This window comes from Lycium barbarum, chromosome 11 (assembly GCF_019175385.1).
Source record: "Lycium barbarum isolate Lr01 chromosome 11, ASM1917538v2, whole genome shotgun sequence".
Classification (NCBI taxonomy): Eukaryota; Viridiplantae; Streptophyta; class Magnoliopsida; order Solanales; family Solanaceae; genus Lycium; species Lycium barbarum.
The window spans coordinates 82,948,464-82,965,197 of NC_083347.1; positions in this window are offsets into that span (position 1 = coordinate 82,948,464).

Below are 16,734 nucleotides of genomic sequence, written 5' to 3' on the forward strand. Positions count from 1 at the left end.
GAACGCAGTACCCCTGAGAACTGAAATTCAATGCATAGTACAAGTAGAACTGAATGATAGGATTCTTAAAACAATAAAATGACAGTTTGCCTCTCATGGGCCTTACTGGACTCATACTACTAGGACAAGAAATCACAAGGTCTGAATATGGGGAAATACCGTAGCCGGGGTACGGGAACATCAAAACTGTATTTCTCTTAGTACTTATAAGAATAGAGGATTATGGAAACTCTCTTACTCGTTTATCGGTTCATATCATAGGATCATGTCAAAAAAAAATGGACTAACCATAACATACCTTAACATATATCAAATCGCCCAACTTCTATTTCTTGAACTTGTAAATCTACAATTAATAAAACATAAGCCTTAATTAGGCTACTTGCTTTGCTTACTAATCATCCCCAAGCACGTATAAAGCTTAACGAATCATAGACAACCATCTCCTTTATAATCTTACAATGATAGCGCCTATATATATCCAAATACACGTAAATTCATCCCTAATCATTTCTTTAAAATAGTCTCATGCCACTACCTTACCCTTCATCAATCTGTCACTTTCACAAATACCCTTTCTTTACCTAAAATCACTAAAGCTCTTTATAGCAAACTCAAATTTAAGGGTAGGAATCATTTTCATAACTTGAGGGGTCAAGAACCCCAAGAATCACTTTAACTTCAACTCCCTAAGCTTCCCATTCTTAGAGAAACCCTAGAAACAACCTTCTTCTTCACAAGCTCGGGTTTACGGGGTCCGGGTCTTGTCAAATCTTCACTATTACGCCATAAATGTTGGGAGAGCAAAATATTAGGGTTTTATAATATGGAAATGAGATAAATAAGACATAAAGTCATGGACCACGTATTTATACTCGGAGAATTAAATGCTTCAGTGGTCCGGTTCGACGGGCGGGTCGACGACCCGTCGACGTGTCGACGGTCCATCGACGTACTCGTCGATCTGCGCCTGCAGAATGCAAGGCTGCAGAACCCTATCGATGCCGCACAACGATGGCCCGTCGATATTGACTGGTGTCTATAGACTTTTCCAATTCGGTTCAGATCGCGTCGATTCGATTCGTTCAACTTCTAACCCCGTAGTTCACCAGGAATTCCTGCTGGTACCATTGCACATGGGGTAGGACACTTTCTATATCCAAAACTCGGGCTCGGGTCTCAATTCCCAAGGCATACCCAACTAGGAAATCATAAGTTCTACCACTACAAAAACGAGGGGTGTAACAACTTCAAGAAAGATGCTCCGACTAAATGGACAAAATACTGTAAGAAAGCCTTTGACACAATCAAAAGATACTTGTCAAATCTCCTCGTTTTGGTCCCGCCAAGACCGAGAAGCCCTTTCCCGTTGTACATGTCAGTATCAGAGATTACTTATCACGACCCAACCCCGTAGGCCGTGACTAGTACCCGATGTGGGCACCCAAACACATCTATCCAATGCTATCTCAACTGTTATCAAACGCATTCAAGTATAAAGCAGAAGCCGTCAAGGCTATATTTAAAATTTAAATAATTTCCAGAAAATTTTTGGCAGAGTTTCCTTTGTTTTACAGACTATCCAAAATAACCCTGCGCACAGAAAATACCAACAAAGGCCACACCGGCCAACAAAGCAACATATAAACATATGCGGACCGGCCGCCGCGGCGAATGGGATCGCCCCAAACACAACATGTACACACATCCGCACAGAAAGACCCTAACCCACAAACACATCTACAGGCCTCTAACAGACATACAGAATCATATGACGGGACAGGGCCCCGCCGTACCCAGAGTTGCCATACATACAGAATATACAGAAGACAGAAGATATATACCAAAAGTACACGCTCCGGATCAAAGGAGCTCTTCAAAATAGCAGAATCTGAGCCCTAGGCTGGCGGCGTATCTTCAAGTGCGTTTGTACCTGCGGGCATGTAGCGCAGCCCCCGAAGAACCGGGGGTCAGTACGAAAAATGTACCGAGTATGTAAAGCGGAAACATAACAAACATAATCATAGTCTAAATCAGAAGCACAGAAGTATAGCAAACAGAATCGTAATCCAACGAACAGACAGAGATATACCGGACAGAGTCGTAGTGCAGACAGACAGACAGAACGATACCGGACAGAATCATAGTCCAGACGGACGGATAAAATCATAATCCATACGGACACACAGAATCAGAATCCAATCAGACAGACAGAATCATAATAGGGCACAAGAACGTGGTCGCCACTCCTGCCTTTGGCGCCACAACATATCACATTTCAGAAGATTTCATATCTTCGAACATCTCCGTCACATAACACATCATATCATAACCACGGTAACCCCGGGGACAGATCACACGCCGGGAAGCCGGACACATCATACTTCGTAACATATACACGGTAGCCGGGAACGACATATACCACAGTACCCCGGAACCGGACACATCATACTTCGGAATTCATACATGGGACCCGGCCCCCGACAAGGGACTCGGCGGCTCATCCGCACGATATAAACCGGTGAAAGGAATCATAGCACATACACGAACTGATTAATGAGAAACCACATTCATACAGATCATTATACAGACCCGATCAAACTGAAGTGGGCCAAATGGCGAGTCGAATCGAAGTATTCGGATAGCGTTCATAAAAATGCGGCTATATCCTGCTTGGGAAGGCACGACAGATTATTACCAGAATCAGATTTTCAGATGTCCAAAACCATTTCGCAAGATTTATATAACAACAGCCATATCATGGTCAAAATGATAGTTCAGATATTTCTTGTGAAAAACGGACAAAAATAAGGCAATTTAGGCCATACAAGAGGTATCGGGGCTCCGTGGGCCCACCTCGGACCAACTCGAGGTGACATGCGTAAATTACTGATAAAAGATCTTATGAGGTCATCCATAATCATTCGGAAGTATTCCGACTCCGTTTGAGAAAGTTTCGTACAAAAGTTCACTTTAAAGGCATTTTATGAGAAATTAGTTTCAATCGTACTGAAGGAATTGGAGCGGATTTCCATCTCGAATTCCGAGGAACAGAGTCGTATTCAAGGCTCGCGGCCGAGCCTATTACATTCAGAGCATGCCTAAGAATAAAGGGGAAGGCTTTACATACCTCGATAGCGCCTTACGCTCGCTTGGCGTCGATTCCAATTTCGTCTAAAATCTAGAAATGGTCAAGTTTACCATTTGTTAGTTTCAACTTTTCAATAGTCCAAACTTAACACATACTTGCCTACCGAAATTTCGGCAGCATTTCCTCTGTATATATATGACATCCCCAAAAGTTAAACACAGCCAAACAATCAACACAACCCAACAACAATATTCATAATAACGACAAGTAGCTCAAAATACATAATAAGGCACAATTTGCCAACTTTCCGTCATAACTTAACATTTTCCGTTCCGACCTTACACTTCCAAACCAAACTTATTATTTTGATGTTCATTACCCATCAAATTCATTACAACACGATTCGGAGGCATATCATACCATCCTCACAAGATATACATAAGATATACAAACATACAAACTTTCCATCAAAGCCACAACTTATCCGATTCTCCTAACCTTCAACATACAATTTCATTATACATTTCCATCTTCCAAATTCATCAACATTAATCATAGTTTGCCTCTTAATACTTTCATTTTCATTTTTTTACATAAACCATAACAAAGTTGCATAATTTCCTTCAACAACTTAGTAACCATTTTTCCATGACAACAAAGGCTATTATCTTTCCATTCACTTCACCAAAACACACTTAACATACTAACAAGATTAAATTCATATTCCATAATCAACATAGTACCACACGGCCACATACTATACTCTCCAACTTTCACTAATTCATTCCACTTTCATTTCTAATACAATTTCCACCATACTATAACTAAATTACAACATGAATTTAAATCATCAAAGACATGTACATGCATTCGGCCAACATGCATAGTTCTCAACACACAAAATTTCCATGTTTTTCATTCATTTCAACTTACTACAACATACATACACCTCTCATAACATGTCAAAAGCATAAAATTCTTACCTTTCTTCACTTGGGGTTAAGGTTGCTTTCTTGCCACAATACTTATATCAACTTGTAGAGGGCCTTGAGCTTAGTACTAATCTCACAAGAATTTAATTTTTGAACCAAGGATTAGCTCCAAGAAATTTTTTCTTTCTTTTCTTTCTTTTTCTTTCCTCACCCGAAATGCTCCCTTTCTTTTCTTTTGTTTTTGCTTTGTGTCTTCTTGAAGGTTCTTGAGAATTATCCAATCATATATATATTTAATTACTTACACAATTTCTTGTGGGCTTGGACACTACTATGGCCGGTTCGGCCTTGGATTTGGGCCTCACTTTCTTATTTTTTTTAGTCCAATTTGGTTAGAATTCTTGTTTTGTAATTCCCGAAACTAATTTCTAAAATTCCAATTTTTGCCCCTTGGCCTCCTTCCATATTTCACACCAATAACTTCATAGTCAACACATTCATACTAAGCAAGGTCCAAATTTGGCCTCATTCCATACGAATCAAAATTATTTCGCATTTTCCGAATATGCAAAAATGTCGGATGTAACATCCTCCCCCCCTTTAAAACATTCGTCCTCGAATGTTAAATTGACCTCATGGGGCGTCTTACTACTTCGGGAGGGTTCTTTTTATAATCGTCCTTTGTTTACTTTCCGATATGGATTCTCTACCAAAATGATGGAGTAATTCTTCACATTACTGACTCATATGCTTTCATAACGTATTCTCTCATATCCCACACAGTCATTGGGCCATGAACTATATTCTAGTAACGGATGAATGTTTTTCGCTCTTTCACAGACGTTGTGTCCCTTCTTCCTTTCCTTCAAAGATTTTCAAACATTATACTTAATATCACCTCTTGTCACACTCCTCGATTCCTTACCACATTATCGTAATCCCACGTCATACCAAACAGATTCGTAACTGGGATCGGACGCACAGGAGCATATCCGACGGATTCGCAATCGGAGGCAGACGTACTAAACTATGGCGGACAGATTCATAGTCAAAGTCAGATGTGTGGGAGTGTATCAGACAGATCCGAGATAAGAGTCAGACGTACAGAGGTGTATCAGACAGGTTCGTATCCAGAGTCAATCGTACAGAGGTATATCAGACAAAAACGTAATCGGATTCAGAAGTATAGAGACGTAATAGACAGAGCCTCATCAGAATCAGAGATGCAGAAGTATAACAAGCAGAGTTTTGATTAGGACCAGACCACTCCTATTAAGGCTCTAGTGATTTACGAAAATTTCCTGAGCGGTATTGCGCTTCTTCTTTTTGCCCATTTGGTCCGCCTCAGTCCGCGCGACTTCTGTAAGGGCGCTAGCTATTCCACACATTCTCTTTTCCTTTAGGATACCCCACATCTCCATTTTCATCTTATACTTGCACTTGTAAAAATTTTAGTATCTTTCCCAGGGGGGTCACCCATCCCAGAATTGCTCTAGCCTTAGCACGCTTAACCTTGAAACTTTCATGCGTTTGGACCCATTAAGGCCAGTATAATTTCGTCGACTGCCCCGCACGACCTTCGTCACGTAATTTAGGGCAGATTGGGATCTTAGTAAGTTTTCGGAAAATTCTCATAGTGGGTCCCACCCCGGGCTAAACCATACAATTATTATATCGCCCTTTCGATTCCTTAATATCTATTAGGTTGAAAATTACCTTACCCTTACTAATGCCCATAAAAGAAAGTCACATAATGTAATAGAGTATATACCCATCCATACACATATCCCTCAAGAAAAGATCACTAACATACCTGGGTGTGCACTTGAAGACGCTCCTGGGTCCTGCCGGCCGGTCAAAGCAAATACGCGGTTCGAAGGACCGCTGTAACCAGAAGCTGCACCTTGACCTCGGCCACGACTCGCTGGTGCTGGTGCTCCTCGCCCTGTGGGGCGTATGGCTGCCGAAGAAGAAGACGAGCCAGCAACTGACCCGGTAAGCTGGGCTGAACCACCTGGACCACCCCTATACGGACACTCTCTCATCGTATGGCCTTGTTGGCCACAAGAAAAGCAGGAACCAGTGGCACGATAACACTCACCAGGGTGACGCCTCCTGCAATAAGGGCACCGAGGTATGGATGGTCCCATCTGACTGAAGCTCCTATTTACCTACGAACTCGAAGCGATGGAGTCCTGTCCCGAGAACTGTGGGGGCGTACTGTGTGCTGGCTGGGACGAATACCTGTTACCCTGCCGCTGAGAAACCTCACTCTGAAATCCCCCTGAGTACCCGGCCAATCTGGCTCTCTTAGGCCGGCTCCCGTCATGGCCCCTATCAGGCCGACGTTCCTTACGCCGGTCCTCCATGCCCTGGGCATATGCCTGCACCCGGGCAACATGCATCCCTGGCTGAGAAGCCATCGCCAAGCAACCATCGATCAAATAAGGGTCTAGCCCCATCACATACCGGTGCACCCTGTCGGCCATCTCCGCTACTATAGCGGGTGCATACCTAGCCAATGAGTCGAACTCTAGGCTATACTCTCGAACACTTCTACCGTTCTGCTTCAGGTGCAAGAATCGGTAAACCCTAGCTCTCCGCAGCTCTGGAGGTAGAAAATGATCAAGAAAGGCCTTAGTGAACTCGGCCCATACTGCTGGGGGAGCATCGTCACCCCTTGATAGCTGCCAGGACTCATACCAGTTCGCTGCTACCTCATATAACCGATACGAGGCAAACTCGACGGACTCAGTCGGCGAAGCCTTAATCAACCGTATCGTGCTCTCCATCTTTCTGATAAACTCCTGGGGGTCCTCTTCGGGTTTTGTTCCGGAGAATTCTGGAGGATTACATGTCATGAACTCACGAGCCCTGGAGCTTTCATACCTGTCCGAACGACCACCCCCAAATCCATGCCTACGAACCTGCTCCGTCATCAGTGTGGTCAATAACTGAACCGCATCTCGCATAGCCCTGTCCTCCGCCCCTGGCTGTGGAGCTGGAGGCTCGGGCACTGGAACCCTGGGAGCTCGCGGTGGAGCCGCCCTCTGATCAGCAGCTTCTGCTGCTCCAATCTCCTCTGATAAGGGCGGTGTAACAGAGCCGGTTGACAGGGGCTCATCCTCAAGTGCTAACCGCGCACTGGCCCTGGTAACCCTCTGGGCCCTGCTGGTTTCTCCTACCTCCACCCCTGCTTTGCCCTTCTGGGCAGCTGTTGCCTTCTTCGGAGGCATCGCTGAAAACATAAAAAATCGTCAGGAGGGGATCATCCTACTAATACAGTTCTATCGCACGATCTAAAATCCAAACAAGGGTAAAATCCTAGATGTCCTGTAGCCTCCTGTTTATAGATGTGGTGCACAACACACCGATAAACAAGACTCTACTAGACACGGCCTGTAGACATACCGAGGACTAACCGCTCTTATACCACTTCTGTCACGACCCAACCCCGTAGGTCGTGACTAGTACCCGATGTGGGCACCCAAACACATCTATCCAATGCTATCTCAACTGTTATCAAACGCATTCAAGTATAAAGCAGAAGCCGTCAAGGCTATATTTAAAATTTAAATAATTTCCAGAAAATTTTTGGCAGAGTTTCCTTTGTTTTACAGACTATCCAAAATAACCCTGCGCACAGAAAATACCAACAAAGGCCACACCGGCCAACAAAGCAACATATAAACATATGCGGACCGGCCGCCGCGGCGAATGGGATCGCCCCAAACACAACATGTACACACATCCGCACAGAAAGACCCTAACCCACAAACACATCTACAGGCCTCTAACAGACATACAGAATCATATGACGGGACAGGGCCCCGCCGTACCCAGAGTTGCCATACATACAGAATATACAGAAGACAGAAGATATATACCAAAAGTACACGCTCCGGATCAAAGGAGCTCTTCAAAATAGCAGAATCTGAGCCCTAGGCTGGCGGCGTATCTTCAAGTGCGTCTGTACCTGCGGGCATGTAGCGCAGCCCCCGAAGAACCGGGGGTCAGTACGAAAAATGTACCGAGTATGTAAAGCGGAAACATAACTGTTATGTCCCGTATTTTCGTATAACGGGAAATCAAGAAATAAATAAGACTTGTGTGCGTTGAGGAAATATTTTGATTTTGGTGAATATGAATATGTTGGTTATGGAGTTATTAATGTTAAGACGTCGGGGAAGGCCGAGGGTAAATTTGGAACTTCGGAAATTAGTTTCGGGAATTACAAAACGGGACATTTTATGAATTGGGCTAAGAAAATGGAATACAAAAATTGAGGCCCAAAGGAAGTGAAGTGGCCGGCCATTGTGGAGGCCCAAACTCAATTTAAATGGTCATGTGCTATGCACATGACCTCTATGTAATGGATATATACAAAGCCATGAGTTGGAATTATCAAGATCAAGATCAAAAAAAAAAATCTCAAGAACACCATTGAAGGTGCTCTCGGCCGAAAAAGAAAGAGAAAGAAAAAAAATTTCGTGGCTTGTTTCTAATCCAATCACCTAGTCTCTTTTGGAATGATTGATGAGTTCGAGGTGCTCTTCGTGGTGGTATAATTAGATTGGCGTAAGGTGCTCGTTTGCGGCAAATCGGAAATTCAAGAAAAAGGTAAGATCTTTATGTTTTAATGCTATGAAATGGATACATATGTGTTAGTGATTGAATTGGCATGAAGATTTTGGAATGGTGTTGTGTCTGTGCATGGCGTGTGTGTGCAAAAAGAGTGTGTTTGGCCGTGGGTTTTATAAGGTTTAAGGCATAAGAATTCGATCTTATTTAGCTTGAATGATGTGTTGTTGTGGTCATTATGTTGTAAAGGATTGATTAAGGAATTGAGTTGGTGTTAGAAAATAATTTCGGACGTTATCGGAAAGTGTATACCTTTGGTATATTTGTGTATATCATAGTATATATATGATACTAAAGACTTTAAATATGATTTATGGTTGATGATAATGAGTTTGGAATGAAACGACGCAAGTTAGAACGTTCGTCGTAACTTTTGGTGTTTTGAATGAAAATTGGAAAGTAGTGAACTTTGGGGAGGCTTGTATGTGGTTTGGAACTTGTTTGTTATGTAATGGAATAATCTTGAATGAATGAATACAATAATGTGGATATGAGTTGAAATTGTGAAGTTTGGAAATAGGATTACCAACTTATGGAATAAGGTGCAATTGTGAAGTTAGTGTGTTTGATTGTGATTTGTATTGTGTATTGATGTTTGGGCTGTTGATGTTGTTATATTTTGAGCCGAGCTAAGTCTCGGGGGTGTTAGATTTATAGGGGAAGTGCTGCCGAAATTTCGGTAGCCAAATATAGCCCAAAGACTAAAATGTTAATTCTCATGAATAGTAACTGGTAAAAGTGACCATTTGCAGTTTCTGGACGAAACGGGAATTGCGATTTGAGGAGCGTAAGGCGCCAACCAGGTATGTAAAACCTACCTATCATTCTTTTGGCATGTCCTAGACATACTAGGTTAAGATCGGCCCCTCGGGAATAATCCTACTCTTGGAAATCGAGGTTCAAGTTCGAGCACTATTCACTCAGCGCGATTGAACCCTCTTTGTCACATTTTGGTTAAAAGAATGTGCGTACCTCCATAACTTGTGCTGTTGTGTCCGAAACTCTTCGAAACTTTTGTAGATGGCTCTATGGAGCCGAAAGTCTGTGATTTGTGTCCGCCACCTCAATTTGACTCGAGGTGGGCCCGCGAGCCCCGAGGCTCCCCTTATTCGGTTTGTTTGATTCATTTGTGTCCGTTATGATCCGCAACCGTCTGTTTAGGACCCAAGGATGTGTTTGAAACTTCCTATGCCATTAATGCACGTTCTGTACTTTGGGATGATGTGAGAATTCCGGAAATATGACTTATGAACAGTTTTCTTACGAATTTGACAGTTTGGAACTTCGTAACCTTTATATGCCTACTTTTATCAATTCGATCCCTACTCCGAGCCTTCTGGCGTCAGTATCTACCTATATGTAAACGATATGTTGAGTCCGACAAATTATTTTTAATATGCATATGGTTTCGACACTACTCTGTTCGTGCTGTCTGCTATGACTTCGTTCGTCGGTACCCGGGCCGACTTTGTGATCGTGCGCGTTATAATATATTCGGGATTTATGATGTGTTACGGTTTCCGAGGCCTCGCCATAGGGCCGGTTACCGTTTATGGAGTTATGATGCGATATGGCATTTGATATGTTCTGATGATATGATGTGTGTGTGATATGATGTGTCTGGAGACTGTACGGAGATTTGAAAACTTCTGGAGTTATGATGTGTTGTGGCACCAGCGTCGGGGGGTGACCATGTTCCTAAACCCTATACATGATTTGATTTGCATTTGTACGTTCGCCTCCCGCACAGGTTTGCTTTGGTTGCAATGTTGGTGTGTTTGTTCTTTCTGACTCCAGCTATGTTTGTGATTTCTGTACCTTCTGCTTTACATACTCAGTACTTCTCCCGTACTGACCCCCGTTTCTTCGGGGGCTGTGTTTCATGCCCGCAGGTACAGAAGCTCGTTTGGGTGGTCCTCCAGTTTAGGCTACTCATTCTGCTGTGTTGGAAAGCTCCCCTTGATCCGGAGCCTACTTTTGGTACATTTCTTTTGTTGTGTCTGTATTCTATATATTTGGATGAGTGGGTACGGCGGGCCCTGTCCCGTCCTATGTTCTTATGTTCTGTTTTGTCTAGAGGCCTGTAGTCAGATTTGTGGGTCGTGGGTCCGGTGTGTTTGCATGTGAGTCTGTTTTGCATTCTTAAGCGGCCCGTACGCTGCTATGGCCAAGTCGGCCTCTGAGTTTGTATGTATGTGTATGTACTTGGGGGCGATGTGCATTCCGCCACCCTTCTGATGTGTGTGTGTGAAATTTGGCGATGTATATTCCGCCTCCTTTCTGATTTGTGATTTGTCTGATCTGTACGGGCGACTGCTTAGGATAAGTGTTCGGTAGAGATCTGATTATGATGTTGAGTTCGAATAACGTACGTTGAGTTTGGTCGAGTCTGATTACGATGATCTGGGTGTGAGTTCGTTTGGGGTGTCCCGGAAGGGCACCAGTCGCGGCCCACGGGGCTGGGTCGTGACAAAAGTGGTATCAGAGCGGTTTGTCCTCGGAATGTCTACAGGCCGTGTCTAGTAGAGTCTTGTTTATCGATGTGTTGTGCACCACATCTATAAACAGGAAGCTACAGGACATCTAGGATGTTGTGTTGCCCTTTCTTTGGAATCTTAGATCGTGCGATAAAGCTATACTGTTAGGATGGTTCCTCCCAACGAATTGCTGTGTTCACAGCAAGGCTCCGAAAAGAGTGTTAGCGTCAGTATTTTGGGAAATTATTTCTGACCCTCTCCGTGCAGGTGATTGTAGGTTGGTGAAGTATGAAGAGGACGGCTTCCGACGATGAGGATGGGGGTGCCAAGAAGGCCCCCAGGCTGTCACCGGGGCCGAGTAGGCAGGGCCCCAGTTACTCGATCGAGACGGATCCTTCGGAGGATTCCCCGGAGGATAGCTACGATACGGATCCGTCGGAGGACCCCTCTACGACTCCTCCAGAGTCCCCGATTCCTGGGGCGGAGGATCCCGTGGAGGATGGCTACGACACAGATATCTCAGAGGATCTGGCGATGACCCCTCCGGAGCTTCTTACCTCCGCGGAGGAGGATAGTGATGAGGCAGGCCCATCGGAGCATTCTTCTGGGATGACTCAGGAGGAGATTTTCAAATATGCGCCAGCTCTTATCGTTAGGGAGAACCCTGATAGCCCATCCACCTCGGAGAGTGCTATGGATTTCTCCGGTTCTTGGCCTGGGTCGTCAGTGAGCCGGGATTTGACTGATCGTCCGTATCCCTCCGATTCAGATGCGGGTGATAATGGAGACCGGATAGGCAGGGAGCAGACAGATGTGGATGATAGTGGACATACCTCTCACGGCAGCTCCCCAGGTCAGACCCGATATTGATTATTTATAAGTGTATGAGTTTTTAGAATTTTCTATATGTGTATGATATTCGCAAAACGTTGTCCTATGAAGACGACGGAAATTTAAAGGAATTAGAGACCGGGTGACCCAAGGCAAGGGCGACTAAATATCCCCACCGTCCGAGTGATTTTGGAAATCCTGGATGAAGGTAAACAGGAAAACGCCTCCGATGCCGTTTGAGTTGGGCACGTGTGGTAAGTGTCGACGATGTTATAATTCCTATTTGAAGTCATCAGCCCTGTGTGGCTGCGTTACGACGTGATATGATGTGTATGTGTGTACATATGTGTTGGCCCTGTGAGGCGTGGTTGGTATTTCTGGTGTACAGGTTTCGGATAGTAAGAAATACAGAGGAAACTCTGCCCAAATTTTTCCAGAAATATAGAAGTAAATATGTAGACTAAGTACAAAAGGCCCCGCGATACTTATCGGGCTTTAGTTTTCTTCTGTCGGTGGCCAGAGAAAACCTTACGGTGGCATTTCTATCGGATCACATCGACTATTTGGAGGCTTAAATTTGTGGGTTAGTTGTGATCATATGTATATGTGTATGAAAGTGAATGTTGGAAATTCAGAAAGGCGACAAGGTAATGGTACGGCTTAGCCGAGAGTGGGACCCGCTACGAAAAATTTCCGAAAGATTTGCTAAGACCCCGTTTGGCCTAAAATTGCGTGACAAAGGTCGTGCAGGGCAATTGATGGAATTATATCAGCCCTAACGCATCAAAATGCGTGAAAGTTTCGGGGTTAAGCGTGCTCAAGCCAGAGCAATTCTGGGATGGGTGACCCCCTGGGAAGTAATGCAAAATTTTGCACAAGTGCAAGTATGATTTATGTAAATGAAAATTTGGGGTAACCAAAAGGTAAATAGACTGTGTGTGGAATAATTAGTGCCCTTTCGGGAGTCGCGCGGAACGAGGCGGACTAAATGGGCACAAAGAAAAGGGTACAACACCTCTTGGGAAATTGAACGAATTTGAATAACAGCCAGAGATGTTCGCCAGTAAGGTATGAGTAAATGTGTGTATGTGTGTGTGTATGATTTTCATTCAGGGCCATGAGGGCTAAGAGCCGAGCCCCGGAAACTAATGTTGTGATAAATAAAAGATAAGCAGTGTGAGTAATTGGAATCTTTGGAGGAGTTGGTACGTAAGACGCAAGGTAAATTGTGTGACGACTTGGTGAATGAGTTTGCAAATCAAGGGGCATTCTCATGAATTATTGGAGCTTTAATATGAATGATTTGATCCTAAATTGACATCCTATCTGTGGCGCTTTTGCATTTCCGAGTCTGATAAGGCTCTGCCTAGTACGCCTCTATATTTCTGAGTTCGACTATGTTCCCGTCCGATGAACCTTTTGTGCGTTTGATTCTGAATCCGTTCCTGTCTGGCGCACCTCTGTGGGTCTGAATCTGGATATAAATCCGTCTGATATGCTTCGGTGCGTTTGATTTTGACCGCGTGTGTGTTTGATACACTTCGGTTTGACTGGTCACAACTTTGTATGAAACAATCCTGTATATTTGATTCTGATTTCGGATCCGTTCGATATGAGTCCATACGTTTGACTTCAAGTGTGAATCTGTCTGGTGTATCTTCGTATGTTGATTCTGCTTACAAATTCGTCCGATACGCCTTTGTACGTCTAACTCTGAGCCCAGATTTGTTTGACACATTTCAGTCTGTCTGATATACTTCCGTACCTCTGACTTCGACTACGAATCCGTCCGCCATAGTTGAGTATGTCTGCCTCCGATTATGAATCTGTTCGGTTTTGGTTCTGAATCCGTTTGGCAAGAAGTGTCTGATATGAAGAAAAGTGAGATTACGACGATGTGGTAAGGAAACTAAGGAGTGTGAAAAGAAGATGATATTGACGATGATGTCTGGAAAGCGTCCGTCCCTTACAAGAATATAGTGCAGAGTTCGGTGATTACGTAAAGTATGAGAAAATGCATTATGGAGGTATTTGAGTCAGTGATGTGAAAAAAAAAAAATCTACCCCAAGTATTTGTAAAGAAGACATGTCGGAGAAATCAATAAAGGACCACTATCAAGAGAACCCTCCCGGAGTAGTACGACACCCATGAGTTCGATTCAACATTCGAGGACGAATGTTCTTAAGGGGGGGAGAATGTTATGTCCCGTATTTTCGTATAACGGGAAATCAAGAAATAAATAAGACTTGTGTACGTTGAGGAAATATTTTGATTTTGGTGAATATGAATATGTTGGTTATGGAGTTATTAATGTTAAGACGTCGGGGAAGGCCGAGGGTAAATTTGGAACTTCGGAAATTAGTTTCGGGAATTACAAAACGGGACATTTTATGAATTGGGCTAAGAAAATGGAATACAAAATTTGAGGCCCAAAGGAAGTGAAGTGGCCGGCCATTGTGGAGGCCCAAACTCAATTTAAATGGTCATGTGCTATGCACATGACCTCTATGTAATGGATATATACAAAGCCATGAGTTGGAATTATCAAGATCAAGATCAAAAAAAAAAATCTCAAGAACACCATTGAAGGTGCTCTCGGCCGAAAAAGAAAGAGAAAGAAAAAACATTTCGTGGCTTGTTTCTAATCCAATCACCTAGTCTCTTTTGGAATGATTGATGAGTTCGAGGTGCTCTTCGTGGTGGTATAATTAGATTGGCGTAAGGTGCTCGTTTGCGGCAAATAGGAAATTCAAGAAAAAGGTAAGATCTTTATGTTTTAATGCTATGAAATGGATACATATGTGTTAGTGATTGAATTGGCATGAAGATTTTGGAATGGTGTTGTGTTTGTGCATGGCGTGTGTGTGCAAAAAGAGTGTGTTTGGCCGTGGGTTTTATAAGGTTTAAGGCATAAGAATTCGATCTTATTTAGCTTGAATGATGTGTTGTTGTGGTCATTATGTTGTAAAGGATTGATTAAGGAATTGAGTTGGTGTTAGAAAATAATTTCGGACGTTATCGGAAAGTGTATACCTTTGGTATATTTGTGTATATCATAGTATATATATGATACTAAAGACTTTAAATATGATTTATGGTTGATGATAATGAGTTTGGAATGAAACGACGCAAGTTAGAACGTTCGTCGTAACTTTTGGTGTTTTGAATGAAAATTGGAAAGTAGTGAACTTTGGGGAGGCTTGTATGTGGTTTGGAACTTGTTTGTTATGTAATGGAATAATCTTGAATGAATGAATACAATAATGTGGATATGAGTTGAAATTGTGAAGTTTGGAAATAGGATTACCAACTTATGGAATAAGGTGCAATTGTGAAGTTAGTGTGTTTGATTGTGATTTGTATTGTGTATTGATGTTTGGGCTGTTGATGTTGTTATATTTTGAGCCGAGCTAAGTCTCGGGGGTGTTAGATTTATAGGGGAAGTGCTGCCGAAATTTCGGTAGCCAAATATAGCCCAAAGACTAAAATGTTAATTCTCATGAATAGTAACTGGTAAAAGTGACCATTTGCAGTTTCTGGACGAAACGGGAATTGCGATTTGAGGAGCGTAAGGCGCCAACCAGGTATGTAAAGCCTACCTATCATTCTTTTGGCATGTCCTAGACATACTAGGTTAAGATCGGCCCCTCGGGAATAATCCTACTCTTGGAAATCGAGGTTCAAGTTCGAGCACTATTCACTCAGCGCGATTGAACCCTCTTTGTCACATTTTGGTTAAAAGAATGTGCGTACCTCCATAACTTGTGCTGTTGTGTCCGAAACTCTTCGAAACTTTTGTAGATGGCTCTATGGAGCCGAAAGTCTGTGATTTGTGTCCGCCACCTCAATTTGACTCGAGGTGGGCCCGCGAGCCCCGAGGCTCCCCTTATTCGGTTTGTTTGATTCATTTGTGTCCGTTATGATCCGCAACCGTCTGTTTAGGACCCAAGGATGTGTTTGAAACTTCCTATGCCATTAATGCACGTTCTGTACTTTGGGATGATGTGAGAATTCCGGAAATATGACTTATGAACAGTTTTCTTACGAATTTGACAGTTTGGAACTTTGTAACCTTTATATGCCTACTTTTATCAATTTGATCCCTACTCCGAGCCTTCTGGCGTCAGTATCTACCTATATGTAAACGATATGTTGAGTCCGACAAATTATTTTTAATATGCATATGGTTTCGGCACTACTCTGTTCGTGCTGTCTGCTATGACTTCGTTCGTCGGTACCCGGGCCGACTTTGTGATCGTGCGCGCTATAATATATTCGGGAGTTATGATGTGTTACGGTTTCCGAGGCCTCGCCATAGGGCCGGTTACCGTTTATGGAGTTATGATGCGATATGGCATTTGATATGTTCTGATGATATGATGTGTGTGTGATATGATGTGTCTGGAGACTGTACGGAGATTTGAAAACTTCTGGAGTTATGATGTGTTGTGGCACCAGCGTCGGGGGGTGACCACGTTCTTAAACCCTATACATGATTTGATTTGCATTTGTACGTTCGCCTCCCGCACAGGTTTGCTTTGGTTGCGATGTTGGTGTGTTTGTTCTTTCTGACTCCAGCTATGTTTGTGATTTCTGTACCTTCTGCTTTACATACTCAGTACTTCTCCCGTACTGACCCCCGTTTCTTCGGGGGCTGTGTTTCATGCCCGCAGGTACAGAAGCTCGTTTGGGTGGTCCTCCAGTTTAGGCTACTCATTCTGCTGTGTTGGAAAGCTCCCCTTGATCCGGAGCCTACTTTTG